Source organism: Lepisma saccharinum, chromosome 26 (assembly GCF_977018435.1).
Source record: "Lepisma saccharinum chromosome 26, izLepSacc3.1, whole genome shotgun sequence".
In the NCBI taxonomy this organism is placed as follows: Eukaryota; Metazoa; Arthropoda; class Insecta; order Zygentoma; family Lepismatidae; genus Lepisma; species Lepisma saccharinum.
Window position 1 is genome coordinate 25,094,651 of NC_139254.1, and position 15,595 is coordinate 25,110,245.

The 15,595-nt window shown below is 42.6% G+C and overlaps 1 protein-coding gene across 1 annotated transcript in view; it reads right to left on the bottom strand.

The window, feature by feature from the left end:
* The window catches only part of LOC145979756 (phospholipid-transporting ATPase ABCA3-like), a 148,258-nt gene that overhangs the window by 88,403 nt on the left and 44,260 nt on the right, over window positions 1-15,595 (bottom strand). The gene's annotated exons all lie outside the window — the stretch shown is intronic.

Consider the following 15,595-nt stretch of genomic DNA (forward strand, 5'->3'; position numbering starts at 1 on the left):
TTTCTGCAAAATGTCAAAATGAGGGCAAGAACTCAATAATCGAAGTCAGTGGAATTAAGTACTTCATTACAGGCCCTTAGCCAGAATTGATCTCCAGTTGGGGGGGGGGGGTCACGGGTTATCAGGGGGGACTTTGTAAATCAAGTCCATTTGTCAAAAGTTTAACAGTGTTAAATTTAGGTAAATTTTATGTGTGGGGGGGGGGGTCATTAAGTTACATAAAGTTTGGAAATGTCACACAAATACTACATTTTTGTGCTACTGAAATCATCCCTTACTACACACTCCATACTACGTTTGATGATACAGATATTTATATTACACAGGAAAAGATGGACAATACATTCTACTCCCCGGCCGAAAGAATAAAACTCTCCTTCGTTCCCAAAACCTGGGAGCTGTTAACCTATGATGCAGATGCGGAGGAAATTTGCATAATTACATCAAAGTCATAGATTTCTGTCTAAATGGGAGGTCGCAACAGGGGCAACGAAGGTACAGATAAAGAAGCTCCCTGTGAGGAAACTTTCTGAAGTCTAGAGAAGAAAAATCTCCTAAATACTTGCCGCTAATTAAGACTTCTTATAAATAAGATGAACGAATGTAATAGCTGCTGTTCATGCTCCCTGAATTTATCCTTCACCAAAGTTGTGAGCAAAATAATATCTGCTGTCTACATTTTCACTTTTCACTGCAAACAAATTATACAAAATAGTTTTACCTAATGTCAAGGGGGCTGACCTCAGTGTCAGGGGGGCTGACGGTACTTCCAGGGGGGGCTCGGCTCTCCCTGGCCCCTGCCTGGCTATGGGCCTGCTTCATTACCTATTTTATCAGAGTCCAGATATGATAACAAACTTTTGCTTCCAACTTGTTCTAGCACCAGGTTCCATGTGGTCCATGGGACCCATGAGCATCTATTGCTCTGCAACTAAGACACAGCGAGCGAAGTGACACCAAGGGTTTACGTTATATTCCAAGATATGAAGCTACTGAAGAAGAGAGTATAAGCAAACTCAAGCGGTTTGGTTTTTTTTTTGCATTTTATATAAGATAGAATGCAGATGAGCAACAAAAAGGTGGATATAAGCTCTGCCTTTACACTGGTAGGCTCACGGAGCTGGACATTCAATTCCTACTGTTGAAAGCTACCTCTAACCTAGGGTGTTCCCATATCAACATTAAAACACAATTAGATTAATCTAAAATTGATTTAATATTTGACTAAATACAATTAGAATGACTACCATATCTCATTGACTCTGCATATTATTTATCCCCACCATGTGCTCAGTCAATGTTCATCAGAAAGGAAGTTCCCATACATCACAATGCACTGTTTTTTCTCACACAGGAGCTGTCCTTGTTATTTATTTATTTGTTATTTATTTATTTATTGCAATTTCCAGTACAGTCCTCCTCCGTAGCCGAGCGGGTTAAGGCATTCACTCGTCTTGAGATCATTCACTGTGGGATGGCATAGGTTCGAATCCGGCTCAGGTCGGAATTTATTCGGTCTATGTATAGGGTCGGTGGCAACCCACCATTGTGAGGAAATTGGGGAGCTTTGATTGAGTAAGCGTAATCCAGTTCCGGAAACCTACTGCAATGGCTGGGGATACGTCGGGCTGACCCCCCCGGCTATTCCAAATCTGGTTGCAGATCTCCATGCTTAGAGGTGATGAAGGAAAGTGTAGGAGGGAGACCGGCAGTCCGTAGGTAAGCCAAGGTCCTTCAGGGCTGTTGCGTAAAGGATTATTATAATTTCCAGTACAGCAGAAGCCATTTTAATCCAGAAAGACACAACAGCAAAACAGTACCCTACTGTTAAAAAGAATACACGATACAAGATAAAATAAAATAAAAATAAACAAAATATAAACATAAGAAAGCCAAGACAGTATCAAGGTAAACAGATTACTTCACAATGCATTACTTATGTACATTTTTTTCTAAGTTGGTGATAAAAGACGAATATGAACTGAAAATATCTACTTGGTTTGAGATGATATTGAAATGGTTCGGTAGCCTATGGAATAATGAACGTTGTATGAGTGATAGTCTGGGAGTTGAAGTGTGGAAAGTCTCCTTGCTCCGTGTTTTAAGTCTGGGCACTCTGAGGGAGAGTTTGTGCTGTATCTTAGGTTTCCATTAATGATCTTATGTAGTAATTTCATATCTGCAATGTATCTACGTGATTCTGAAGTATTTATGTTTAAATTTACAAGCAGATCTCTCTTAGGTAGGTGTCTCAGGGCCGGCACTCTATATCGAACGATGGAGAGGAAAAAGCTGAGAACACTCTCGATCTTGAAGGTATGAGAAGGGGCAGCCATGTTCCAGATGGGTGAACAGTATTATAGAATGGGGGACACAAAAGTTTTGAAGTAAATGGGAAGTGCTTTAGAGTTATGGATTTTGGTGAATCTGTAAAGTAAGCCTAGAATACGCATTGCCTTTTTTGTGATGGTTGATATGTGATTATCGAAAGTTAGTTTAGAATCTATGAGGATACTTAGATCTCGGTGTTGTGCTTCTTTTGCTAGAGGGATGTCGGTGAGTGTATAATTACCTTCAAGAATGTTTTGCTTCAATGAAATTGTTATGTAAGAGCATTTCGAAGAGTTTATGGACAGTTTCCATCGCTTACACCATTCAGAAAATGTGTTTATGTCATTTTGGACAAGTTGCATGTCTGATGGCTGTTTTATTTCTCGCATAATCTTGCAATCATCGCTGAACATTAGAATTGTGCTTGAGATTGGGGAATTAAAGAGATCTGTGAGATCATCCAGATATAATACAAATAACAGAGGACCAAGAATGCTTCCTTGCGGCACACCAGATATAACAGGAAGTCAGTTAGAATGAATTCCAGGAAGTATAACACGTTGTTGTCTATTACTTAGATAGTCTTTCAATAGTTTTAATGTGTTTCGAGTTATATTAAATCTGTCAGTTAATTTACGCAGTAAATAATGGTGATCCACTGAATCAAAAGCTTTGGACAGATCAAAGTACACAATATCCAACTGATTACGATTAGTAATTTCGTTTATGGCATAAGATTACATAGAAGACAGATTGGTAAGGCATGAAGAATTTGGAAGAAAGCCGTGTTGTGCTTTGTTAATGTCAGGGGATGTGAATTTCAGAAGTCTATTTTTAGAATTTTTTCACAGACAGTAGCAAGTGTGGAGAGGAGAGAAATGGGCCTGTAGCATGTAGTGTCGTTTGCATTGCCAGATTTAAAAATAGGAATGTAATTTGCTTTCTTCCATTGAGTGAGAAAGCAGCCTTCTGAGAACCACCTATTGTATAATGTTGCTAGAGGAGTAGCTAGTGAGTGAGCTGTTTTTTGAAGGAAAATAGTAGGAATATTCTCTGGTCCAGATGGTCGGCGAGAAGAAAAGGAGGTAAGGAAGTGCAAGACTTCACCTGGTTCTGTAGAGACGGTAGAAAGAGAGTGAGAGCAGATAGATTTGATAGGCGGGTGATCTAAAACATCATTCGAAACAATTTTTTTTTTCACATGTTTGATTGAATAGTTCAGCTCTATCATTACCAACAGCTGAAATGCCATTGTGTGTTACTTCCAAAGGGATGCATTTGGTTTGTCTCCATGAATTTATCAATGTCCAGAATCTCTTCGGATTAGTAAGGAGTTCATTTGTGACTGTGTTTACATATTCTGTGTATTTCTGTTTCATAAGGTCTTTACTATGCTTACGAAGTGCTTTGAAAGTGTTTGTGTGTGTGGAGATTGGCGAAACCTTTCCACAGCTGCCATGCTCTCTTTTTGTTGTGCAACAGATGCTGCAACTCCTCATCGAACCACGGGGGAAACTTTTTACATTTCATTGTTTTATGCGGCACATAGTCCTGAATTAGTGCATGAATCACGTCCATAAACAGTTCGACAGCCCAGGTCATGGTCCCTTCAGAAAGCAGGTTCCAGTTGAAAAGGTCAATAGATCAATGGACGGCGTCCCACAGCAGAATCTTATGCCTAGGGGGTGCAGAAGGAGAGCATCCCGCTTTCACCGGGATTTTGAAGATAGCGCACAGTGACTCGTGGTCTGACTGAAGCAGATTCAAAGAGAGTGTGACGTCACAGGTTTCAAACGAGGACAATATGAAGTCAAGGTTTTTATCTTTTTTCGTATTGTACATGTTGTGTTGAAGAAGACCCAGTCCATGAATAAAATTGTCTATGAACCAGTCTTCGTCTCCAGTGGTTGGTATGCCATTTACAGAATTATTCCACTTTATGTGCATATTACAATCCCCACACAAAATAACTTTGTGGCTGGAAAGATCTGCCAAAGTGGAATCATAACAACACTCCAAGAGTTCTTTGGGACTCCACCTATCAGGCCAATAGAAACAACCTATAAGTATTTTTCTACGGTGGTTTGTACTTACTTCTATCCAGAGTAATTCGCAGTATCATTGTAAATCCAAACGTATCTTGCTGTGCCACTTCTTGTTCACACACACCATAACACCACCACCACCACACATTTCACGATCTCTACGACAAAACTTTGAATTGCTCATAGAGGGGAATTTCAACACACAAGACATTAGAATTGAGCCAAGACTCACTAAAGCACACACAGTCGTATTCGGAGAACTCAGTCGTCATTAATTCACAGTCCAAAAACTTATTCTTTAGACTCTGTGCATTTTGATAATATAGGTGAATGGCAGTATCACTTGTTGTTATCCTCGTAGATGTCCCTGGTCCAGGCTGAAGTTCGACGTCTCCATGCATCAACAGCAGAAGGAAGAGGTGCTGTAGCATGCACTTCCTGATGGAGGTCCCGGGCAAGGCTTTCCTTGAAGCTTCTTTGCATGTGCTCGCCCCTCAAAGAACACAAAGTGTTGGAGTTTTCAAGTATCTTTCATGGAACTGATCGGCAAACATATTCCCATCGTTAACTGCAATTTCACAAGGCGGACAACACTTTTTCACTATGCAAATTTGCACTAGTACCAACGCAAAACAGATAAAGAGTGGAGCTACACATTTCACACAACCTGCACTCGGCACCATCTTTGCTATTTTTCTTGCCTTCACCTGAGTCTTCTTCCTTCCTTCCTCACCAAGATTCCTTAACAGTGTATCAATTCTTTTTCACAGTTCATTGTCCACTTTAGCGCCATTTACCATGCTAGGAGAACTACCACCTTCACCTATGAATGTTCACAACAGAACAGACTGGGCTTGCTGGCATTGTTTTGGTTCCCTCTTGTAGTCCTCCATGAAAGCTGGTCTCCCATTAGCTGGCTGGAGAGGCTTGCTGCTCAGGGAGCCAATGGGAGCTCAGGTTACACACTCTCACCACACTAGTCAACTGAGGGTTGTATGCTCTTTCTCCAGTTTTTTTATTCATCCTTTAAACTTCCTCAGCCTCAGCAATATTAGTAGATAGTAAATGTGACTCCCACTGCAACTTTGATTTCTTGACCAAACGACCACAAAAAGTTGAAAAACTCACTTTCTCTCCCTGTTTCGCGCCTCATTTAGTACGCTGACTATGTTTCACGGGTGCAAAAAGGCAGTGATGAGTGAAAGATGAGCTCTCATCCTCTCATCCTTCTCATCTTTCTCATTCTCTTTTTATTCTCTCATCTTCCTCTCATCCTCCTCTCATCCTCCCATCTTTCTCTTATCCTCTTATTTTTTTATTTTCTTATTTTCTTATTTTTTGAAAGATGAGTGCATCTTATCGTAATTTTCCAAGTCTGGGACCAAATGTTTATATATTGTGACCTACGTAAACCTCTTTTCTTATTCTCTCATTCTCTCATTCTCTTATTTTTTGAAGGATGAGTGCATTTTATCGTAATTTTCCAAGTCCGGGACCAAATGTTTATATATATCGTGATCTTCGTAAACCTCTCCTCTCATCCTCTCATCTTCCTCTTATCCTCTTATTTTTTTATTCTCTTATTTTCTTATTTTTTGAAAGATGAGTGTACCTTATCGTAATTTTCCAAGTCTGGGACCAAATGTTTATATATCGTGACCTACGTAAACCTCTCCTCTCATTCTCTCATTCTCTGATTCTCTTATTTTTTGAAGGATGAGTGCATTTTATCGTAATTTTCCAAGTCCGGGACCAAATGTTTATATATATCGTGATCTTCGTAAACCTCTCCTCTTATTCTCTCATTCTCTCATCTTCTCATTCTTTCTACCTTTAGAATATTGTCGTCAACATTAGAGATGAAGTTGGAGTGCTGGAATCAAGGGGACCAAAAAATGTTTATATATAGTGACCTTCGTAAACCTCTCTCTCGGGGGAACGATGTGGCATATACACACGCGCGCGCTCTCATCTTCTCATTTTCTTATTCTCTCATCCTCTTATTTTTGAAAGATGAGTGCACCTTATCGTAATTTTCCAAGTCCGGAGCCAAATGTTTATATATCGTGACCTACGTAAACTTCTCCTCTCATCTTCTCACCTTCTCATTTTTGAAAAATGAGTGTACCTTATCGTAATTTTCCAAGTCCGGAGCCAAATGTTTATATATATCGTGACCTACGTAAACCTCTCCTCTCATCCTCTCATCTTCTCATTTTTGAAAAGATGAGTACACCTTATCGTAATTTTCCAAGTCCGGAGCCAAATGTTTATATATATCGTGACCTACGTAAACCTCTCTCTCGGGGAGGGAACGATGTGCCACACACACACGCGCGCGCGGACATATGTATTGTAACACAAACAAACAAACAAAATAATAATTGTTGTTTTTTAGGATACCTGGCCCCTATAACCTCGCCAGGGTGCGTGGTGCCCAACCAAAAATGTAAAAGTTTTCTAATGGCTGCGGTTATAGATTACCGCACCTCTGTAGAGTTTCACGTGTTTTTTTTTTCCCCCAAAAACTTCCATGAAAACCCTACAGAGGACCTCCGTAATGCATGCAACGTGTACTAACGACTCTAGTGTTATTTGATGTTGTGATATTTTTGGATATAGAGTTTTATTGTGAGATATAGATAAAAATAATTATGTTTATTATAATATTTTCTTGATGAAGATGGAGAATGTATGTGCGTGTTACAAATAAAGTTGCATGCTTTTTTCTAGTGTGTGTGTATGTGTTTTTGATGTTTCGACAGCATCTGAAACGATAAAAAAGAAATTTTATTGTTAATTTTCACGTGTAAAAACAACAACAAATTTTTTGTGCAAATTTTCTGATTGTCTCGTGCTATAGTGATGAAAAAGATATTGTAACTGATAACTAATGAAATTGACATTGTAACTGATCTGAACTAGTGAAATTCGTATTGTGCCATTATAACTGATTGTGCTAGTGCAGAAAATTTCTTATTGTGCAAGAAAAGATGTTAAAAACTTGTTAAAACTGCTCTGTGACCCTCTCGTTCTTCACGTCGTAGGCGAAGGACTTCTCTGCAATCAGGATGACACTGCATAGGGTATCCTCGGGCAAGGCATCGTGGAACTCGCAGACGACCTTGATGTTGGTTCGATCGTTGACCACAACCTTCTTCCTCTTAGATGTGTTGATGACGGTCATGGGTCTCCGTGCTTTGAACTCGCTGGGCGTGTAGTACATGTCCACGCTCCCCTCGGTCACGCGTTTGTAAGCCGAAAACGCTTCGTAAAGTTTGAGGTAATCGTTTTTGGTCACGTCGAGGTTGTAATTCTCGCGCGGGAACACTTCGTTGCGTCCATTCTTCAGATAAACGTTCTTGATCTTGCAGTCGTCGAATTTGCTGGAATCTTTTTCCTGATTCTTGTTCCTCCCGGTCTGAAAGAGCACTACGACGAAATCTGGCATGTCGAACTGTATGTTGTTGAACTGCGTCGTCACGTCGAATTCCATGTGACTTCCGGACGCCATCTTTTGCACGCACTGGTAACCGTGAAAGTGAATCGGCACCTGTGGATTTTTCAAGATCTCCGCTTTGTACTTGAGGGCGTAGTTCGTTTCGTATTCCACCACCGGCATTCTCAATTCCATGCTTTGGATGACGCACTTGGCTGCTTCGGGTAATGTGTTGGCTATCGGCGTGGTGCCGTCCGGACCTAAAGTAGCGTATCGCATCAGTGCGTCGTTGTCGTTGGTCGCTCTTCGAAACGTGATCCTCAGTCCTCCCTTCCACATGATCTCCTTGTAGTCCGAGAAGAAACCAGGCAGCAGACGCATGGGAAAAAGCACCGTGTGACTTTTCGTCGATATTTTGGCCCCGGCTTCGAATCCCCCGGCCTGATAGTACGCTGCGTCCGTTTTGGATAATTTCAAAGTTCCCACTGCCGTCGACGTGATGCCTGGATAATCTATTCTGTCGATGACGGTGTTGTGTTTCCTCACCTCCACCTGCGAGAACAGGTGAGGCACGAAGTTGTCCACGAGTATCAAGTTTGCTGCTGCGGGAAACGTGTCTCCGCTTTCTTTCTTCACCACGTCGAATTGAAGGTAGAGGTCCGCTCTGTGAGGATGAATAAACCCATCGCCTACGTCAACGTCGTATTCGATCTCCCTGTTCGCTTCGTTCAGATTGGCGAACGTGCGACGGTTGGGAGGGAAAGATTGCAATTCGTAACTTTCGATTTGCTCCATTTTACATGTATGGTTATTTATTATACGTTGATCTCCACGATGGCAGTAGTTGTTGCACCTGCGAAATCCACCACGTCTCCTTTCTCGTTCGTCACCACCAACTCTATGTCGTCTATGCGGTTGCGACATACTGGAAAATAGATCGGCGAAGAGGGCGTGTAGATGATTGGTTCCATGAATTCGGAACTGGGTTTGAACGTGGCGATGATTCCCGTCTGCTTGTGACTTCCCAACAATCCGTCCGAGGATTTCGTGATCATACCTTCTGCCACGTTACAGTGTACGTTCAGAGTCTCTATGGCCAAGAATTTAGGAATGTTGGTTGCTGTGTGCTTGATGCCAGCTTCGAGTTTAGTGTCGTTCTCGAAACCTAAAAGTTCTCCCATGGTGCCCAGGTCCACGGTCTCCGTCGCGGATAGGATTTCCACTCTGTGAGTGACCGAATTTTGAGAAAAGTATGTGCCTTTGGGTAACTGAGCTTGCAAAGTGGAAAGATTGTATTGTCCTGGCGTGACGACGATGTGTTCGCTTCCGACGCTAATTTTGTTGTTGTGCTGCGTAACATTAGGTATGAGGTACATGCTGTAGAATGCACGCAGAGCCACGGATTTAGGATAGACAATGTCGTCGTGCAGCGTGAGTTTCAAGATTGAAGATTCGCTCGTGAGATGGAACACGCCCATCCTAGTGATGCTGTTTCAGGTTCCACAGTACTTTCTGGAAATCTTCGACCGTAGGGTTATTTATTTTAGAGAGAAACGCGAGCACGGAGAGGCAGAGATGACCGCAGTTCACGTCTCCGAAATCTTGAATGCGTTCGTCGTTGTAGTATATAGAGGTTTTGCTCGTTTTCAGATAATGAATTAAATTTGTAGGTGGAACACCTCCGAAAGAATCGAAAACGAATGCTTTATCATCATTTTTGTGGTAACATATCCAATGCGTGCCTAAATTTTCTTGACCGTCCAAGTTGACTACGCCGCATTCTCTTCTTTTCACGCTTGAAGGTAACGAGTCGGACATAAAAACTCCTCTGAAGTGTTTGATTTGTAACGGCCCGATCAGAGATTCAATGTCTCGGTTGGTGAGTGCTTCTGTTTCTTTTTTTTATATTTCTTCAAAGCATCGAGGTTGTTTTTTTGTTTTTTGGTTATACCTTTCCCCTTCTTCTCCATGGCCAGGTTGTGACGTTTCTGTTCTTCCAATTCCGCTTTGTTCTTCTTTGAGTCGATGACGGTTTTTGCGATGGCGGCACTTCCGCCAGCCAAACTTCCAACGGCCCCCAATGCTGCTAGGATGGCCGGGATGCTGAATATGAAACCTCCGATCTTTTGCTGTTTCCGCGAACGCTGCAACCGTCTCAATTGAGGTGTGCTGAGCAGTAATTTCATTCCATGTCCTTTCGACAAGCAAGAACGTTTCTTCTCGCGTTGTTTCTTGGTGAGTAACCCATCGAGGGCACCTAGATTTTTAAGATTGGAGTATGGTATCTGCTACACGACACCCTTGGGCTTCATGTTGATGCTCTATGTGTTATTTTCACGGTATGTTATTTATATATATTCTGAGATTTTTTTTGTGTAGTTTTTTACGGTATGTTATTTATATATTTTCAAGGCCTTGCAGTCGCTACACAAATTCTATTACGTGCTTCGTTTTCTTGCCAAGAAGTTCCTTTGTCCCCTTGTACACGATTCGAGTTTTGTTCTCGATTAAAATAGATAGCTTCTCGTCGGATAACATGTTAGCGTATCGATCTGGTAAAAATAGGCTGTATTGTGCGTTGAGCAACAGGCGTACCTTGGGACCATACTGGGTAGAAACGATTGAACCGGAAGTTATCGTGTAAGGTTTGTCGACTTCCAATTCCCGAATTTTTACATACTCGACTGACAAATTTAGCATTTGTTTTAATGCTTGGAGATCACTCATTTTTTCAGTTGTCATATCGAAGAAGAGAAATTTTCCGTGTGTGTGTTAGAGAAATTTAATTGTTTTTTTTTCACGATGTGTGTTATTTATATATACCGAAGATTATTTTTTTCACGATGTGTGTTATTTATATATCAAGTTTTTTTGACACGTATATATTATTATTTTTTTAACAGAGGAAGAAAGTCCGTGCTTCGGAAAACGCGATGATGTGCGTAATGATATCTTCCGTCTCCTGCATAGACTTGTACCAATCTACTGTGTACCATCTTCTTCCCTGCCTTGCCTCGTGCAATTCGTCCAACCTCTCGTTTAATTTTTCCCCTGCAGCCGAAAGCAGAATGTTGAGATCACCACACCTCAGGTCGCTGATCTCCCGAAGATGGTCCTTGAGAACCATTTCACAAGGGATGCGAAATTCCGGCGTCGTTCTTGCCATGATTACAAGTTTATTAACATCTCCGTTAACTACCTTTTTGAATATTTTAGATAGTAGTTCGTGCGGCAAATCAGTTATGCAAGCCATGTTGTTTTTTTTTTACTGGATGTTATTTATATACCCCACCCCAATTTTTGTTTTGTGTTCATGGCGATGGTGGTACCCAGTGCGGCGACCCGTTCACCCAGCGATGCGTCTCTGCTCACGAACCTTTCGAAAGCTGCGTGCTCTAACTTTCTGTCTGCTTCGTGACGTGCATCCAGATCCGTCTGCGTGGTGTTGTAAGCGATGTCGTGATCTTTGCATGCGACGTCCAATGGATTCACACCCTTGTCTCCTCTCTCCAATCTTTTCTCGAGTTTGGTACCCGGTCCGCAGTACTGGTAGCCAGGTAGATGCATCTCGAAAGGTAACTTGTTGATGATGTTGTTTACGAGTCCCTTTCCTTCGGCCACGTTCCAGAATTTCGGAGGCAGCGTGTTGATGATTTTGATGAGGTAACCTATGCCCTTGTCGTCGTTCACGATGAAGTTGGAAAGTTTCGTGCTGATCATGTCCACGATGCCAACCTTCTCGTTGTAGAAATTACGGTTGCCTGCATTCTCTTCGCCGGCTATCACCAACAATCGGTCCACGAGTTTCCTCACGTCGTCCACCCAAACGAATTCTTTGGGTAACGTGTTGTAGCGTTTGACCCCGCTGCCTGTTTTGACCTGGTTCCAAATCGGTTTGATGAGATTCCTGTACTTCTCGCCGCTGCTCGATTTCACCCTATTCTGCGAGGCGTCGTTGTTTTGGTACAAGGCATCCGTCATGATCAGAATTTCCTTGTAACTCTGGTAATCTTCGTCGGTGTAATCTTTCGGCTGCTTTTTGGCAACGAGTTCCCACAGTCCCACAGTGCCGGGATACCTGTTCCAACTATCCTTGTCGCCTAAATTGACTTTAATGTCGTTGCCTTCGAAGGTCACCTTCGATTTCCCAATCTTCCACACCACACCGCCGCCTTCGTTGCTTTCCATGCTCGGATACAATCCGAACACTTCATCCTTGTCGAACTTCCCCGTGCTCAGGTAATCTCGTGCCAAAGGTCCCAACTCGATCTTATCCGAAGACGACGTGCTGCCTATGGCTCGACGTCGTGCCGGTACGTCCTTCAGTTCGAACGGCGTCGAAGGAATGCTCGAAATGGGCGTGGGTACAGCGTAACTTTTAGCTGCGAGTGGTACGAGTTCGTTGATCAAATTTTTATTTTGTTCCGTAACACTTTTAATTTCTTTACCTAGACCGCTGATGGCATCGATCACGGGTTGATCCTGACGTTTCTTCTCTTCGTAGAATCCGCGATTCTCGGATTTCCAACCTTTGAAGCGTTTCGCGAGGTATTTTCGCAACTTGAGATTTTCGTCTTCGATTTTTCGTTTCGTCATGACGTTATTTATACACGTCGTTTCTCACAACGTTGCAACGTTTAGAAAATCGTTGATTTTGTTTCTGTATTTTCCGTCGATGGGTTTCCTCGTCATGTCGATCGTCGCGAATCCGAAATCGTCACTGTTCCAGCAAGAAGAGCAGCGTTCCGAAAATTGATTGTAGTTCATGTCTCCGCCTACGTAGTCATCGTACGCGTGCTTGAGGTTGGTGTGATCTTGACGAAACAAACATATGAAATTAGCGTTGTCGCGTAGTAACTGTTTTGGAATTTTGGAAAACGTTTGAGTTAGGTAAAAGCAATCCATTTCTTTGTGACGACCTTGCGTGAAAAAGTTGCGAATTTCATTTTGATTTTCCAGGATGACGTCGTCGAACACAACGACTGAATTTTCACGACAATCGTCGAGTGGTTTTATTTCCGAAGCGAACGTTGCAATGTCCAGACCATCGTACACTTTCATCAGTTGCTGGTATTTGGATTGCTCCAAACTTTTCGAGAACACGTACAGGTGCCTGTTCTTCCAATCTAACCAATTCGGTGCGAGGAGAAAATTGTCCACGAGCAGTGTCGTTTTCCCACACCCCGAAGGACCTACGATCAGACAGCGGATGGTGTCGGGAAGCAACTCGCCGTTCTTTTTTTTTCTCGTTTGACTTTCCGGATCCGGTAGACGCTTCACCACATTCCACGTACTCACAAGATCACTTCGCTCGCGTCGATCCAACTCTTTTCCGGAAGTCCCAGCCATTTGACAAGCAGTTTGTCACCTTTCTTGCGTAATACTTTCTCGATGAGGTACGTGTCGGGGTGTTTCGTTTTAGAGAGTTCCTCTTCGTAAAATCTTCCTTTCAAAATCTCGCCGCTACTATCTTTTATTATATACGTGTGTCGGTTTCCGGGTAGAACTCGAACCACCGTAAAAAGTTCCGTGCTCCAATTTTTTGTGAATCCCTTCTCGAAGGTGCGTTTGAATTTGCTGATCCTCACCTGGTCTCCAATTTTGTATTTAGCTTTCTTTGTCGTGGGTGTGTACTTTGGACAGTAAACTGTAGAAATTAAACGCTGCTCGTCAGATTTCGTAACGTCAGCTGGCTTCATGCCTATCGTTCTGTGTACTGTATTATTATAGGTGTCGACGAGTTCCGGCAGTATGTCGACCCATTTGTAATTTCCTCGAAGCGTGAATCGTTTCCACATGTGTGTTTTCAAGGTTCGATTAAATCTTTCCACGATGCTGGCTTTGATGTGACTGAAGGTTGAATAATGCCGAATGTCGTGTTTTTGAATAAACTTTTGGAATACGGCGTTGTAAAATTCCTTCCCTTTGTCCGTGTGCAAAAACCGTGGCCGTCTGCCGTTTTCGCGAAAAATTGTCTTGAATGCTTCCGTGACGCACGTTCCCGTTTTGGCTTTCAAAGGTAGAGCCCATGCGAATTTCGAAAATGTGTCTATGACGGTGAGGAGATACTTGTTGCTCTTGTTTAATTTATGTATGTTTTTTAACTTGCCGCTACTTATCTCCACGAGGTCACTTTGCCAGAGGTCATCGATGCCCTTGGTTACCACAGCCAAACGTTCGTAGTTGCGCCGTGCAGGTTTATGCAATTCTTCGACGATGGCTTGCCTAGACATTTTTTTTTTAGAGATTACGTTTGAAGAGAAGCACCAGCGTGATGGGATTCAAAGAGGGTGGCACTTCGCTCGTGTTTTGAATGATCAGCTTATCGCCGGCACTTACGTCAAAAACGGTGAGATCTTCGTCTTCGTGTATTTCATATATGTTGCGCGTTTCGTTCCAACGTGCCAGAGGAATGTTTCCTGCTTTCTGGACACCACGATTCGATATCAAGGTCATGGTGGGAACGCTAGCTTTTCTGCCGTGAGACCAGTACGAAAATTCATTTATCTGAATCGTGCCATCGAGGAGAAACTTGTAGTACGGATGATAAGGATGTAACATGTACAGTTTGTTACCTTCGACGAACGTGGAGATTCTCTGTTGATTGGGTACGCTGTTGATTTCGATGGCTTGCAGAGAATGCAGTTTAGCGAATTTAGTATCGACGCTAACGAGGTTGCTGTGAATCTGTCCCAGTGTATTTTGTACGGGCAACAAATGTTCGACGATGGTATCCGTTACTGTAGAAAATGACGGTTTGATTTTCACTTCCACGTTCAACTGCTTGAAGTTTTCGTTGAGTTCTTGTAATTTGGCACCGAAAGATGCCAGCGTCGATTCCTGCGTGGATTCCAGCACTCCAACTTGATCTCTGATGTTGACGACGATGTTCTGAAGGTTCTCGACTTGATTCAATTTCGAGCTCTTCTCGGTAAGATCGTTCACGATGCTTCGCATTTCGGTAAACTGCGTGTGAAGGTCAGCGACGCTCTGCGAAGTGGGCAGCGTCGACACCAGCGAAGCAAGTTCGTCTCGAATCTGTTCCACGTTCGCCGTTTCCGTTTCCAGTCGTTTCAGCATACGTGATATGTTCCTTTTCAAAGCGTGCAATTCTTTGGAGGTGGGGAGATTGGCCACCCTACTCTCGAGATCGCTCAACGAACTTTTGATGTCGCTCGAATCGGATAGTGCCGTCACCGCCGTTTTCAATTTTTCCAAATCTTCGCTCGAAGGTACGCTCGTCCGTAACGATTCCAAGTCAGCCTGTATGTTGTCCAGTACGTGATGAAAATGAGCAAGATTCGTTTCGACGTTCAAATTTTCTAAATATTCGATCTTTTGCTGAACCGTGCTCAACGTGTCCTGAATGCTCGTCAACGCACTGGCTTCAGCGTGAATATTTTTAATTTCTTCGTTGATCAACTCCAGAGACGCCTGAAGCGTAGCGATGGTGGTTTGAATGTGTTCGAAATCTTGATAAGCCTCCAATTGAATTTTTATGTTCGCGACGCTTTTGCTGATGACCTGCAGTTCGTCTGACGATGGTAGGTTCGTCATGGTATCTTCCAAAGTCTGTAACTTGGATTTAATTTCTTCCAACGTGCCGGCGAATTCTTCTTGTAATTTGGAAACAACAACATGCAAACGTTCTACATCAATATCCTTCACAACGGTTTGAAGTTCAGAAAAATTCTTTTCTATTGCCGAAGTTCGTTCTTCGATTTCGAGTTTTAATTTTTCCAAATCTTCATTTTTCGATTGAAATTGCTGTAATTTGGCC